Source organism: Gopherus flavomarginatus, chromosome 23 (genome assembly GCF_025201925.1).
Source record: "Gopherus flavomarginatus isolate rGopFla2 chromosome 23, rGopFla2.mat.asm, whole genome shotgun sequence".
In the NCBI taxonomy this organism is placed as follows: domain Eukaryota; kingdom Metazoa; phylum Chordata; order Testudines; family Testudinidae; genus Gopherus; species Gopherus flavomarginatus.
In genome coordinates, this window is record NC_066639.1 from 14308252 (window position 1) to 14320780 (window position 12529).

General features: G+C 49.5%; 1 non-coding gene across 1 annotated transcript; it reads right to left on the reverse strand.

Moving 5' to 3' along the window:
- Positions 1 to 6824: 6824 nt before the first annotated feature.
- TRNAC-GCA (transfer RNA cysteine (anticodon GCA)) lies at positions 6825 to 6896 on the reverse strand. Its single transcript has one exon. It is a non-coding gene; the product is annotated as a tRNA-Cys (tRNA).
- Positions 6897 to 12529: the final 5633 nt, after the last annotated feature.

Consider the following 12529-nt stretch of genomic DNA (forward strand, 5'->3'; position numbering starts at 1 on the left):
CACCTGGGAAAGAATTCTCTGTAGTAACTCAGAGCCCTCCCCATCCAATGTCCCATCCAGGGCCATTGGGGATATTTGCTGTTAGCTGTTGCAGATTGGCTACATGCCATTGTAGGCAAGTCCCATCACACCATCCCAACCATAAACTCATCCAGCTCAGCCTTGACGCCAGTCTGGTATTTTGCTTCCACTGCTCCCCTTGGAAGGCTGTTCCAGAATTTCACTCTTCTGATGGTGAGAAACCTTCATCTAATTTCAAGGCTAAACTTGTCAATGGCCAGTTTATACCCATGCGTTTTTGTGTCCACATTGGTGCTTCACTGTTGTTTATGTCATTATTATTGTAGCATAAAAAGCATCGGCGGGGCAAAAACTGATCCAAAACTTTATTATTCTAGATTGTTCCCATCCTGCGGCTCATCGTACGAACACCTCATATAGCTGGAATTATAACACTGCGCAGTAGGAAGAGAGCCCGAGGCATACGCCCTTGTATCAGAGGCCTGGTCTGAGGCCTGGGCTAAAGTAGTAGTCAGAGCTTGACTGATATGAAGCAAAGACAAGCTATGAGCAAGAGGCAGGCCCTGCTCACAGAATCTGGCAAGAACAGGGCTGATATTGCAGACATTCACATTCCTAAGACGTGCTAGGCACAGAGTGCTCATGCAAACACATCCCGATAGCAAGTGGTACCAGAACATCCCCCTATCAAGGATGGCACAAAAACCTTCCCCAACGATAATAGGAACACACTGACCCCTCCTCAAAGATAAGGTCAGGATGACAGTATGTAACAGAGATGTTTTGATGCACCCAACATGTACAAGGTGATGGATGATAACTAGCCACGTCAGGAGATAGTAACAATGTCAGAGGGGTGGTACTAACTTGTTTGCATTGGGGTATAAAGAGTGTCTTTGTCTACCCTATAGAGGAATGGAAAGTCCCAATGTTCACTGAATTGGTCCATTGTTACGGGCATACATGTCTTTGTGGTCAGATAGGCTCTCCGTGGTCTAGTACTGTGCTTTGTCAAAAAATAAATATGGCCTTGAGCCTTCGTACCTTGACGTCATTGGGTGAATTCAAGGTCTGCTGTGCCGGCTGTCTGCGCAGAGCTGGGGGAGCACACAGGGAGAACACACAGACACACACACGCAGCCGAACATCTAACCACATGACGTGACATCTACCTACACACTGAAGACAAGGAGATACAAATGCATGTTCCCACCGTTTCTGACTTTCTCATATTACACAATGGTGATTCATACAGATCACTGTATAGTCCTGCCCCTGCGGGCCCCACGTGTTTAATGACCTGCTGGGATTTGGGACATAAATTCTCTGACAATTGTGTTGTCAATGTGATTAGAGCACAGTGTGACTGAAATTAAACCAATTCCAGACAAGGAAAAAACACATCTCTGCATTGGCTGGGAATCAAACCCACATCAATTGGTTAGAAGGCAGCTACGCTCACCACTAGACCACCAAAACATTTGTTGAGGGTTATTCTCCTAGGTCCTACTTGTGCAACCAAAATGACTCATTGCCACACAGCAGGCTGGATGGGCAGGAGGCAGTTTGTCAGCTCTGAGCACAGCCAGGTTCCCAGACCCAGGGTGCTGAAAGATGGAAAAGGGGCTGCATGCTGGGGTGGAGCCACATCACCCACAGCATAGAGGGCAGGCTGTGACAGAGGTCCCTGGGAAGCATCTCCGGCCTCAGCTCTTTAGGGGGTAGATGAACTGAATGCAGCCGCCATGCCTGGGTCTCTCCCTAGGGCAGTGGTCCCCAAACATTTCGTCTGGCAGGCGCCAGACGAAGGCCCGTAGCTGCAGTGGAGCATCTGTTGAAATGCTGCCAAATTTCTGTGGCAAGTGGCGTCATCAAGAGGTGTCGCCACCAAATTTCTGCAGCATTTCTGCAGTGAAGCCTGTCAATGACGCCCCTTGCCGCCGACAAGCGACGTCATTGAAAGGCATTGCCGCCAAAATGCTGCAGAAATTCGGCGGCATTTCTGAGGACACTCAACTGCCGGCCAGGACATGGGTGCATTTAGATGCCCCCACGGGTGCCATGGTGCCTGCGGGCACCGCGTTGGGGACCCCTGCCCTAGGGAATAAAGCTTCTGTGAAAATATCAAGACCACGTCTACACTACAGAGCCTGTACAGCTGTGGTACTGTAGCTATGTTGGCATAACTCCATAGTATAGACACACCTGACAGTGATGGGAGGGGCTGGACACTGTGGCTCAGAGCCAGGGGACTGGCCACTGTCCCCCACTCAGAGCCAGGCTCCTCCTCCTGAACGAGGCAGGGGCAGCTATAGGAGTGGGCTACAGCCACCATGGACTCCCTGCACAGGGATTGTCACAGACAGAGCAGGACTGCTGGGGCAACTGAGACATGACCAGCCCCTGCCCAGGGCTCTGCCTCACTGCCTGACCCCAAGTCTGTACCTCTCCCTGCAGCAGTGGTGACTCTGGACCCAGATGGGACTGATCCCCAACTCCCATCTGGGAGGGCCAAAGGAGCAGGTTCTTCCCTCCACTCCAGCCAGAATGCTGGGCTGGGAGAGACTCATCACTGGTAGGTGGGGACAGGGTCAGTTACTGGGCCTACAGTGACACCAGGGAGTGTGCATGACAGTCTGTTCATCCTTTTGACAATGTCAAAGTTTGTGCAAAGTATGCCTTGTAAGATATCATTTAAAAGCACATAATTTGCTGATCATTATTGTCCTGGTAAAATATGTCTGGCAACATTGTATGTGAAGTTATAAGATTCTGCTGCATGATATTACTAAGACAATGCTGGAGAATGGTCCCAAACAGAGACAAAAGGGTAGCCAATGCTCCAGCCAGGTGAAAACAAGATCACCTGAGGAAGTGGCCATTCATCAACAGGAAAGAATGAGGGTATGTCTACACTACACGATTATTCCGATTTTACATAAACCGGTTTTGTAAAATGGACTGTATAAAGTTGAGTGCACACGGCCAGACTAAGCACATTAATTCGGCCATGTGCATCCATGTACCGAGGCTAGCATCGATTTCTGGAGCATTGCACTGTGGGTAGCTATCCCATAGTTCCCGCAGTCTCTCCCGCCCATTGAAATTCTGGGTTGAGATCCCAATGCATGATGGGGCCAAAACAGTGTCACGGGTGATTCTGGGTAAATGTTGTCACTCAATCCTTCCTCCGTGAAAGCAACGACAGACAATCATTTAGCACCCTTTTTCCCTGGATTGCCCTAGCAGACGCCTTAGCGTGGCTGCCATGAAGCCCGTTTTGCCTTTTGTCACTGTCCGTGTGTGTACTGGATGCCCCTGACAGAGGCGGTACTGCAGTGCTACACAGCAGCATTCATTTGCCTTTGCAAGGTAGCAGATGGTTACCATCCCTATTGCACCGTCTGCCATGCCATTGTAAATTGGCGATGAGATGATGGTTATCAGTCGTTCTGTACCGTCTTCTGCTGTCATGGGGGCTCCTGGCTGGCCTCGCTGAGGTCGGCCGGGGGCACATGGATAAAAATGGGAATGACTCCCCGGATCATTTATGTTTATGTTTTGTCTAAAAATAGAGTCAGTCCTGCCTAGAATATGGGGCAAGTCTACTAGAGAACCAGAGAGCACAGCCGCTCCATGTCAGAGCCCCAGAGATCCCGCAGAAATGATGAGCTGCATGCCATTCTAGGGGGTGCCCCTTGCTTCCCTCCTCCCCCAATCCTCCTGGGCTACCGTGGCAGTGTCCCCCCATTTGTGTGATGAAGTAATAAAGAATGCAGGAATAAGAAACACTGACTTTTTAGTGAGATAAAATGAGAGGGAGGCAGCCTCCAGCTGCTATGATAGTCCAGGCAGGACATTAAACCATGGGGGGGAGAGGAGCCCAGCCTCCCGCTGCTGTAATAGTCCAGGCAGTACAGAATCTTTTCTTTAGACATGAAAGGGGGGGCTGATAGAGCTCAGCCTCCAGTTGCTATGATGAGGACGGTTACCAGCCGTTCTGTACCCTCTGCCGGGAATGACCGGGAGTCATTCCCATTTTTACCCAGCCGCCCTCAATGAGGCCAGCTAGGAGCACTCACGGGCTGATGATGATGATGATGATGATGATGATGATGGATCGCAGTCATATTGTACCATCTGCCACCAGGAAGGGGGTGCTGGTGTTCAGCGCTGCAGCTACCCCGTCTACCAGCAGCATGCAGTAGACATAGGGTGACATTGAAAAAAGGCGAGAAATGTTTTTTTCCCCCTTTTCTTTCGAGGGGTGGAAGGGTTTAAATTGATGACATATACCCTGAAACACCCGGGAAAATGTTTTTGACCCTTCAGGCACTGGGAGCTCAGCCAAGAATGCAAATGCTTTTCAGAGACTGCGGGGACTGTGGCATAGCTGGAGTCCTCAGTCCCCCCTCCCTTCCTCCATGAGCGTCCATTTGATTCTTTGGCTTTCCTTTATGCTTGTCACATGGCACTGTGCTGTGGACTCTGTATCATAGCCTGGAGATTTTTTTCAAATGCTTTGGCATTTCATCTTCTGTAACGGAGCTGTGACAGAACAGATTTGTCTCCCCATACAGCGATCAGATCCAGTATCTCCCCTATGGTCCATGCTGGAACTCTTTTTGGATTTGGGACTACATCACCACCCGTGCTGATCAGAGCTCCATGCTGGGCAAACAGGAAATGCAATTCATAAGTTTGCGGGGCTTTTCCTGTCTACCTGGCCAGTGCATCCGAGTTCAGATTGCTGTCCAGAGCGGTCACAATGGTGCACTGTGGGATACAGCCTGGAGGCCAATACCGTCGATTTGCGGCCACGCTAACCCTAATCTGACATGGCAATACCAATTTCAGCACTACTCCTCTCTTCGGGGAGAAGTACAGAAACCGGTTTAAAGAGCCCTTTATATCAATATTAAGGGCCTCGTTGTGTGGACGGGTGCAGGGTTAAATTGGTTTAACGCTGCTAAATTCGGTTTAAACTCGTAGTGTAGACCAGGCCTGAGCCTGTTGCTTTTCATTCCTGATGTGGTGCCATCGTGTGGCCATTTGGTGTCAGTCCCTTTTATTAAATACATGTTTTTTTCCCCACAAAAACATTATTTTTCTCCTAGAGACACAGGAACTGATTAATTTACAAAGAGGCAGGTGATCCTGAGGCAGTGCTGCAGGGAGAAGAGAACATTTTCAGCATTACTAAATTAATATGTTGTGCTTCACACACAGAGAGAAAATTAACAATTATTGGAGCTACTCATGCACTTCACAGAATGAAATAAACACCTGTACATGCAACAGGAAAGGTGCATTAAATAACTCTAAAATCCGTTCTGGGCAATGCATAAAAAAGATATTGCATTGAATAATCCACTTGGTATAATTAATGTACGACATGATATATAAAGACGTTAAGAAAGATGTGGTTAAAAATTAGTGTTGTGCCTTACACACACACACACACACACACCTGAATGATTTAAGCTACCCACATTTCCACTTTCTCATGGCATTTTAGTTCCGAAGGTTGTTGTAATGTGTCCACAATGTTAGAATGAGGCAGAGTACTGTGAAATTATCATAATAAATACATTAAAAACTGGGATTAAACCAAACTGAGAAGCAGACACAGCCTATTGTACAGCTGGTGACCTGACAGGGACACACTCCCGCTAGTGCTGGTTCGGAAAAAGAACGAACTCATGTCAGGAGCTATGGGCAGCTGCCCTGTCAGTGTACCACGCACCTGGGAGGTCGAAGAGAAACATGCCCTGCTGTCACCAGCTTTACTCTCCATGAGGTGGTTTGTCCTTGGAGACCTGGCTCTCTCTGGGAGGTCCATGGGGATTCTTAAAAGAGCCGCTGGGGGGCGAGATTCAATCCCATGATTTTCTTCTCAGGGCCCCCTGCTTAGCCCTGGTTTTGGGGTTGGCTTTGGCCTCACTCTCTCCTGTCTGGGTTTTAGGTAAGCGCAGAACCACTGCCTGGGGCCTGGTCTACACTACGCTGTTAAACCGATTTTAACAGCGTTAAACCGATTTTAACAGCGTTAAATCGATTTAACTCTGCACCCATCCACACTACACTGCTCTTTATATCGATTTAAAGGGCTCTTTAAATCGATTTCTTTACTCCTACAAAATGAGAGGAGTAACGCTAAAATCGATATTACTATATCGGATTAGGGTTAGTGTGGACGCAAATCGACGTTATTGGCCTCATTCTTTTACAGTAGCTACCCACAGTGCACCACTCCAGAAATCGACGCTCGCCTCGGACCATGGACGCACACCACCGAATTAATGTGCCTAGTGTGGACGCGCACAATCGACTTTATAATATCTGTTTTATAAAATCAGTTTAAGCTCATTCGAATTTATCCTGTAGTGTAGACGTAGCCTGAGGCTTGGCAACTTTGACCTTTTGGGGGCTTTTCCTTGCCGTTTTGGTCCCTGCTGCAGCCACCACTTTCTTAGGGCTACTCCTGGCCCTTGGCATGGTGGCCTTTCTGGTAGCTCTGACTATCTTCTTAGCGGCTATTTTCCTGCTCAGAGCCACTTGTTCGATGTCCTGAGGGACCAGTTGCTGCTGGCTGAATGTGAAGGTGCAAAACTGCTGGTGGCCTCGGCCGGCACCAGTGCACCAACCAGCTGGATGTGGCTCTTAGATGGTGTTTAAATCGATTTAACTGCGTAGTGTGGACCAGGCCTAAGATGGTGAATGTTTAAATTCATTTCACATCCGCATTTAGTGGAACTCCTGAACATACTGGAGATATATATTCATTAAAAGAGCAATTGGTCAGGGAGCACCTGGATTTGAACCAGGGACCTCTTGATCTGCAGTCAAATGCTCTACCACTGAGCTATACTCCCTGGGCCAATGTATTGTAGGACCTAGTATCATGAGGATTTTTAAGGACACACCCAATTTCAAAGTACTCCTGTAACTTTCTCAGATATGGATGGTTTTAAAAATGGGTTTTTGTTAAACATTATAGGTGCATGTAAACACCACACTTTGCACCGCCCTGACCCACTGATCATTACATACAGTGCAAGCAAACATAATGTATTAACCAGCAATCAATTTAAAAAATAAGGACAAAATGGGACAGGTTAAAGGAAGACTTGTCACCCTGCTCCATGGCACGGGGACACCAGAACCAGTGTCTGTGGATTGCAAGGGCAGTTCACAGTCTGTTCCTCACATGTCCCAGGCCCCTGCCCCCCCAGACCCTGGCTGTGCTGCAGGGATGCCGCGGGTTGGACACTTGCTCTGGCGGTGGTCACACGCCTTCTGGTTCTAGGTGGCAGGACCCTTCTTCCCAGCATCAGCCCCCCATGTCAGGGTTATGCTCCCCCTCAAGCCTGGCCTGCAAGGCCTTTAGCTGGAGTCATCTCCCTGCACTGGGCCCTCGACCCAGGGTCCCCCTCACTCTCCCAAGCTGCTCACCGCACGCAGCTCCAGATTGCTCTAGGCCCAGCTCCTGCTCCAGCTGCTCTGCCTCCAGCATAGCTCCCTGGTCCCGCTCCCCAGCTCAGCTCAGGCCCCTGCTCTGGCCCAGGAAGCTCCAGCATGAGCTAAAAGGCAACTAGCTGTCAGGTAAGGGTAGAGCAGACTCATTAATTGCTCTTTCTAAGGCCTGGTCCACACTACGCTGTTAAATCGATTTTAACAGCGTTAAATCGATTTAACGCTGCATCCGTCCACACTACACTGCTCTTTATATCGATTTAAAGGGCTCTTTAAATCGATTTCTTTACTCCTACAAAACGAGAGGAGTAACGCTAAAATCGATATTACTATATCGATTTAGGGTTAGTGTAGACGCAAATCGACGTTATTGGCCTCATTCTTTTACAGTAGCTACCCACAGTGCACCGCTCCAGAAATCGACACTAGCCTCGGACCACGGATGCACACCACCGAATTAATGTGCCTAGTGTGGACGCGCACAATCGACTTTATAATATCTGTTTTATAAAATCGGTTTAAGCTAATTCAAATTTATCCTGTAGTATGGACGTACCCTGAGATGGCCTCCTTTTGCCTAGTTCTCAAGATGGTTGAGCAGTGTCTTCAAGGTAAAGACGTCGTTGGGAGACATGGGTTTGAATTTGGTCACGGTGGGTTGGGGAGAGGTGCTTGGGTGTGGCAGGGCCGGGGGCAGGCACTGAGTCACGGAAAGAGAAGAGGAGTGAAAATAATAGCATTTGGGGAGAGTCTGTAGAATCAAGTGAAAGTGGAACGTAATATGAATGGAGGGCTTGCTCCAAACCAGCAGGGCCTCAGCAAGGATCGTGTGTGTCAACTGGGTGGGATTCTCCACCAATCCTGATCCCGCCTCAACTCCCCTCTCCTATGCCCCACTGACCTCCACCTCCGCTTCGTCCCGTTTCTCTAGACCTTTTGAGCTGGAGTTGCTGCTGCTCTGCAATACGAATGAATGCTGCGTGTTGTCTGGGCCGTTGAGGTGGTGATAGTATGATTGATTTGGTTTAGTTTAATAGGGGGCCGTCTGGAAAATAAGAAAAGGAAGAAGACTGGCTCAGGATGAGCCACCACGTGACAAACACTACAGGGCTGAAAGGAGACAATACCCAAACTCTGAGCTTCGCATATTCTCCTGCCTCGCTCCAGCCCCCTTACGGCATGTTTGATGAGCCAGGCCACAGCCTGGGCAAAAGAACTGGGCAGTTTAAAAAGGGACTCGCTCAAGAGATGGACCTGGCCGTTCAGGTCATTGTTTGGGGGAAAGATGCGTAGACACGAGGACCCCGCTGGGGTGTCTGAAAAAGTTCTGCCTGCCTAGCTGACTGTCAGCGGATAGGCCTTTAGGTAAGCCAGGCATGTGTGAAGGTGGTTTGCGATTTTAAAATAATATTTCTCTTACCCTTTTTTTCCTAGAGCAAAATAAACATGACTTCAATTTGCAGAAGGCTGCTCTGTCACGGTGCACCACTGATCCCAGGCAGCCAAAGGTGTCTGTGTAATGCTGACCGACTGTCACTGGGCAGGATCGAACCAGGGACTTCTGGAGCTTAAAAAGCCACTTGTCTGTTAGATAGGGGTAGATCAGACTCATTAATTGCTCTAAGTGGTCTGGGTGCCACTAGATGGGACTGCACACCACACCCAGAAGGTGTGTGGGTTACAGCTGCACACTTCCTGTAGTTTTCAGAGGGGGAAGAGAAGGAAAATCAGTGGTGGGTTTGTAAAAGCAGCAAAGAGTCCTGTGGCACTTTATAGACTAACAGACGTTTCGGAGCATGAGCTTTCATGGGTGAATACCCACTTCGTCAGATGCATGTAGTGGAAAGTTCCAGGGGCAGGTATATATATGCAGGCAAGCTAGAGATAATGAGGTTAGTTCAATCAGGGAGGATGAGGCCCTGTTCTAGCAGTGGAGGTGTGAAAACCAAGGGAGGAGAAACTGGTTTTGTAGTTGGCAAGCCATTCACAGTCTTCGTTTAATCCTGAGCTGATGGTGTCAAATTTGCAGATGAACTGAAGCTCAGCAGTTTCTCTTTGAAGTCTGGTCCTGAAGTTTTTTTGCTGCAGGATGGCCACCTTAAGGTCTGCAATAGTGTGGCCAGGGAGGTTGAAGTGTTCTCCTACAGGTTGTTGTATATTGCCATTCCTAATATCTGATTTGTGTCCGTTTATCCTTTTCCGTGGCGACTGTCCAGTTTGGCCGATGTACATAGCAGAGGGGCATTGCTGGCATATGATGGCGTATATTACATTGGTGGACGTGCAGGTGAATGAACTGGTGATGGTGTGGCTGATCTGGTTAGGTCCTGTGATGGTGTCGCTGGTGTAGATATGTGGGCAGAGTTGGCATCGAGGTTTGTTGCATGGATTGGTTCCTGAGCTAGAGTTCCTATGGTGTGGTGTGCAGTTACAGGTGAGAATGTGTTTCAGGTTGGCAGGTTGTCTGTGGGCGAGGACTGGCCTGCCACCCAAGACGTGTGAAAGTGGTGGGTTTGTTTCTGTATTTGATAAATGGATAGGAAGTTACCAGCACCCCCTGCCAGGGTATTCACACAGGCAGAGGGAGCTCTGGAGGACGCTTCTTTAACAGGAGAATGGAAGGGATGGAGAAGCCAATTTCCATGCCCTGTCACTGGCAAATAGCGGCCACCATGGACCCACCCCAGAGGTGGCCTCGTCTCAGCACTGGATGACGCAACCCCTCATGGAAAACATCTGTCCTGGAGTGTTTGGCTCCTGGTGAAATCGGGGATGGGAATGTGAGGGTTTCCTCCCCTGCCCCATGGGGAAAAGAAAAGTGTTCAGCCAGCTGTCGTGTCAGCAGCAGGAAGCCATTGATGCCCCAAAGAGGGGGAGGGCTCTGGCTTTGATGTCTATTAAATATGGGGCAAGTCTCTTTTTCAGCAAACATTTTAATGGCGATAAAAGGGGAAAGGAATGAGTCCCCACTCCCCACCGACAGGGGAAAGTTGATCATTTGGGAATTTAACTCCCTGTAACCTCCACTATGGAGACTGACTCAGGGCAATCGGTTACCCCCACCCCGAAAAGGAGAAGTTGCTGTAATTTAAAGACATAGGGAACAGCCCTTGAGTTGAGAGGATTTGTAATTGACATTTGATAATTACACAGAAAAGGCAAACTCTGAGACTTGATACCAAAGTTCAGACATTAAAGAGAGAAGGGTGGAAATCTGAAGAATGTTGGAACAATTTTTGCAAATTAGAGAGGAAAAGGGAGAAAGTGGGAGAGATTTTATACTAGTCAATAATAAATAAAGGTCATTTTTCAGTTAATGTTTCTCAATATTTAATAAAGAGACAGACAAAGGACACGGTTTGCAAGGATGTTCTCTCCATATTCCAGAATTTGAAGAAAAGAGCAAAATTGGAGGAGTTTTTATGTTAATATTTTATGACGAGAGACAGAGAAAATCTCAGGGTACGTTAAAATAGTAATCGATAACTCGGGAGAAAAAGGGCAAAATTTGAGGGTGTTTTATATCAGGCTTTGAAAAAATTGTGAGAAAATGGGTCAAGACTAACTACACCTCTACCTCAATATAACGCTGTTGTCGGGAGCCAAAAACTCTTACCATGTTATACCGAACTTGCTTTGGTCCACTGGAGTGCGCAGCCACCACCCCCCGAGCACTGCTTTACCGCAGTATATCCGAATTCATGTTATATCGGGTCGCGTTATATCGAGGTAGAGGTGTATTTGATAACGAGAGAGCGAGAAAAGCAAGAGCTGTGGGATTTTGTATCCATATGAAACAACTAGAGGGAAAAGGGGGAAAGTTTGAAAGGATTGTACACTTGCTTCTCTCGTCCCCTCCTGTATCCAGGACTTGCTAAGGCTGAGCTTCTCGGAGCCCCTCGGCCTGGCAGCTCAGGGCCTGCCGGCTCAGAGCCACAGCCGATCTGGGCTTGGTTATGAAAGGGAAAAAAAAAAAATTTGTGTGAGCCCCAGCACCTCTTTCATTACAAATTAAGCCCTGCCTGCGCCTGTCCCAGGCCTTGTTGGTGGCAGGGAATGAGCACCCCATTGCCATGCAGAGGCAGCCACCCACTGTCGATACAACGTGGGTGAGGAAATAGCTTTTATTGGACCAACTTCTGTTGGGGAGAGAGAAAATTTGGTCCAATAAAAGATATTCCCTCACCCGCCTTGTCTCATTTGCCTGGAGTCTCTGGCCCAGGGGCTGGTGTGGGCAGAGCCCGGGGCTGCCCCAGGGGGCTGGTTGCAGGTGGAGAAAATCTAGGGTTGCCAACTTTCTAATAGCACAAAACCGAACATAGTTGCCCCCGCCCTGCTCACGCCATCCCCCTCCCTCCGCTGCTCATTTTCACTAGGCTGGAGCAGGGAGTTGGGGTGCAGGAGGGGGTGAGGGCACCGGCTGTGGGCTCTGGGGTGGGGCCAAAAATGAGGGTTTCAGGGTGTGGGAGGGGGTGAGGGCTCCGGTTGGGGGGGGTCAGGGTGGGGCAGGGGATGAGGAGTTTGGGGCAGAGGAGGGGGCTGGGGATGAGGGGTTCATGGTGCGGGAGAGGGCTCAGAGCTGGGAGTTGCGGTGCAGGAAGAGTTGAGGGGCGCTTACCTCAGGCAGCTCCGAGGAAGCGGCCAGCATGTCCCTCCGGCTCCTAGGCATAGCGGCGGCCACGGGGGCTCCGCGCGCTGTCCCCACCCCAAGCGCCGGCTCTGCACACTGCTCCCGCCCTATGCGCCAGCTCCGCAGCTCCCATTGGCCAGGAATTGTGGAGCCGGTGCTCAGGGTGGGGCCAGCACGTGGCGCTCGCATGGCTGCCCCGACGCCTAGGAGCCGGACAGACATGCTGGTCCTGTCCATAGGCTGGTGTCGGCAGAGCCTGGGACTGCCCTAGTGGGGCTAGTTCCATGTGGAAAAAATCCCCCTTGCACGGCACAGAGGGGTTAATGAAGGTCTCCTCCGTGCACAGACTCCATGGGGGGAGCAGCGGCTCCCCAGCCCAACTCCCAGCCCACTGAGGCAGCA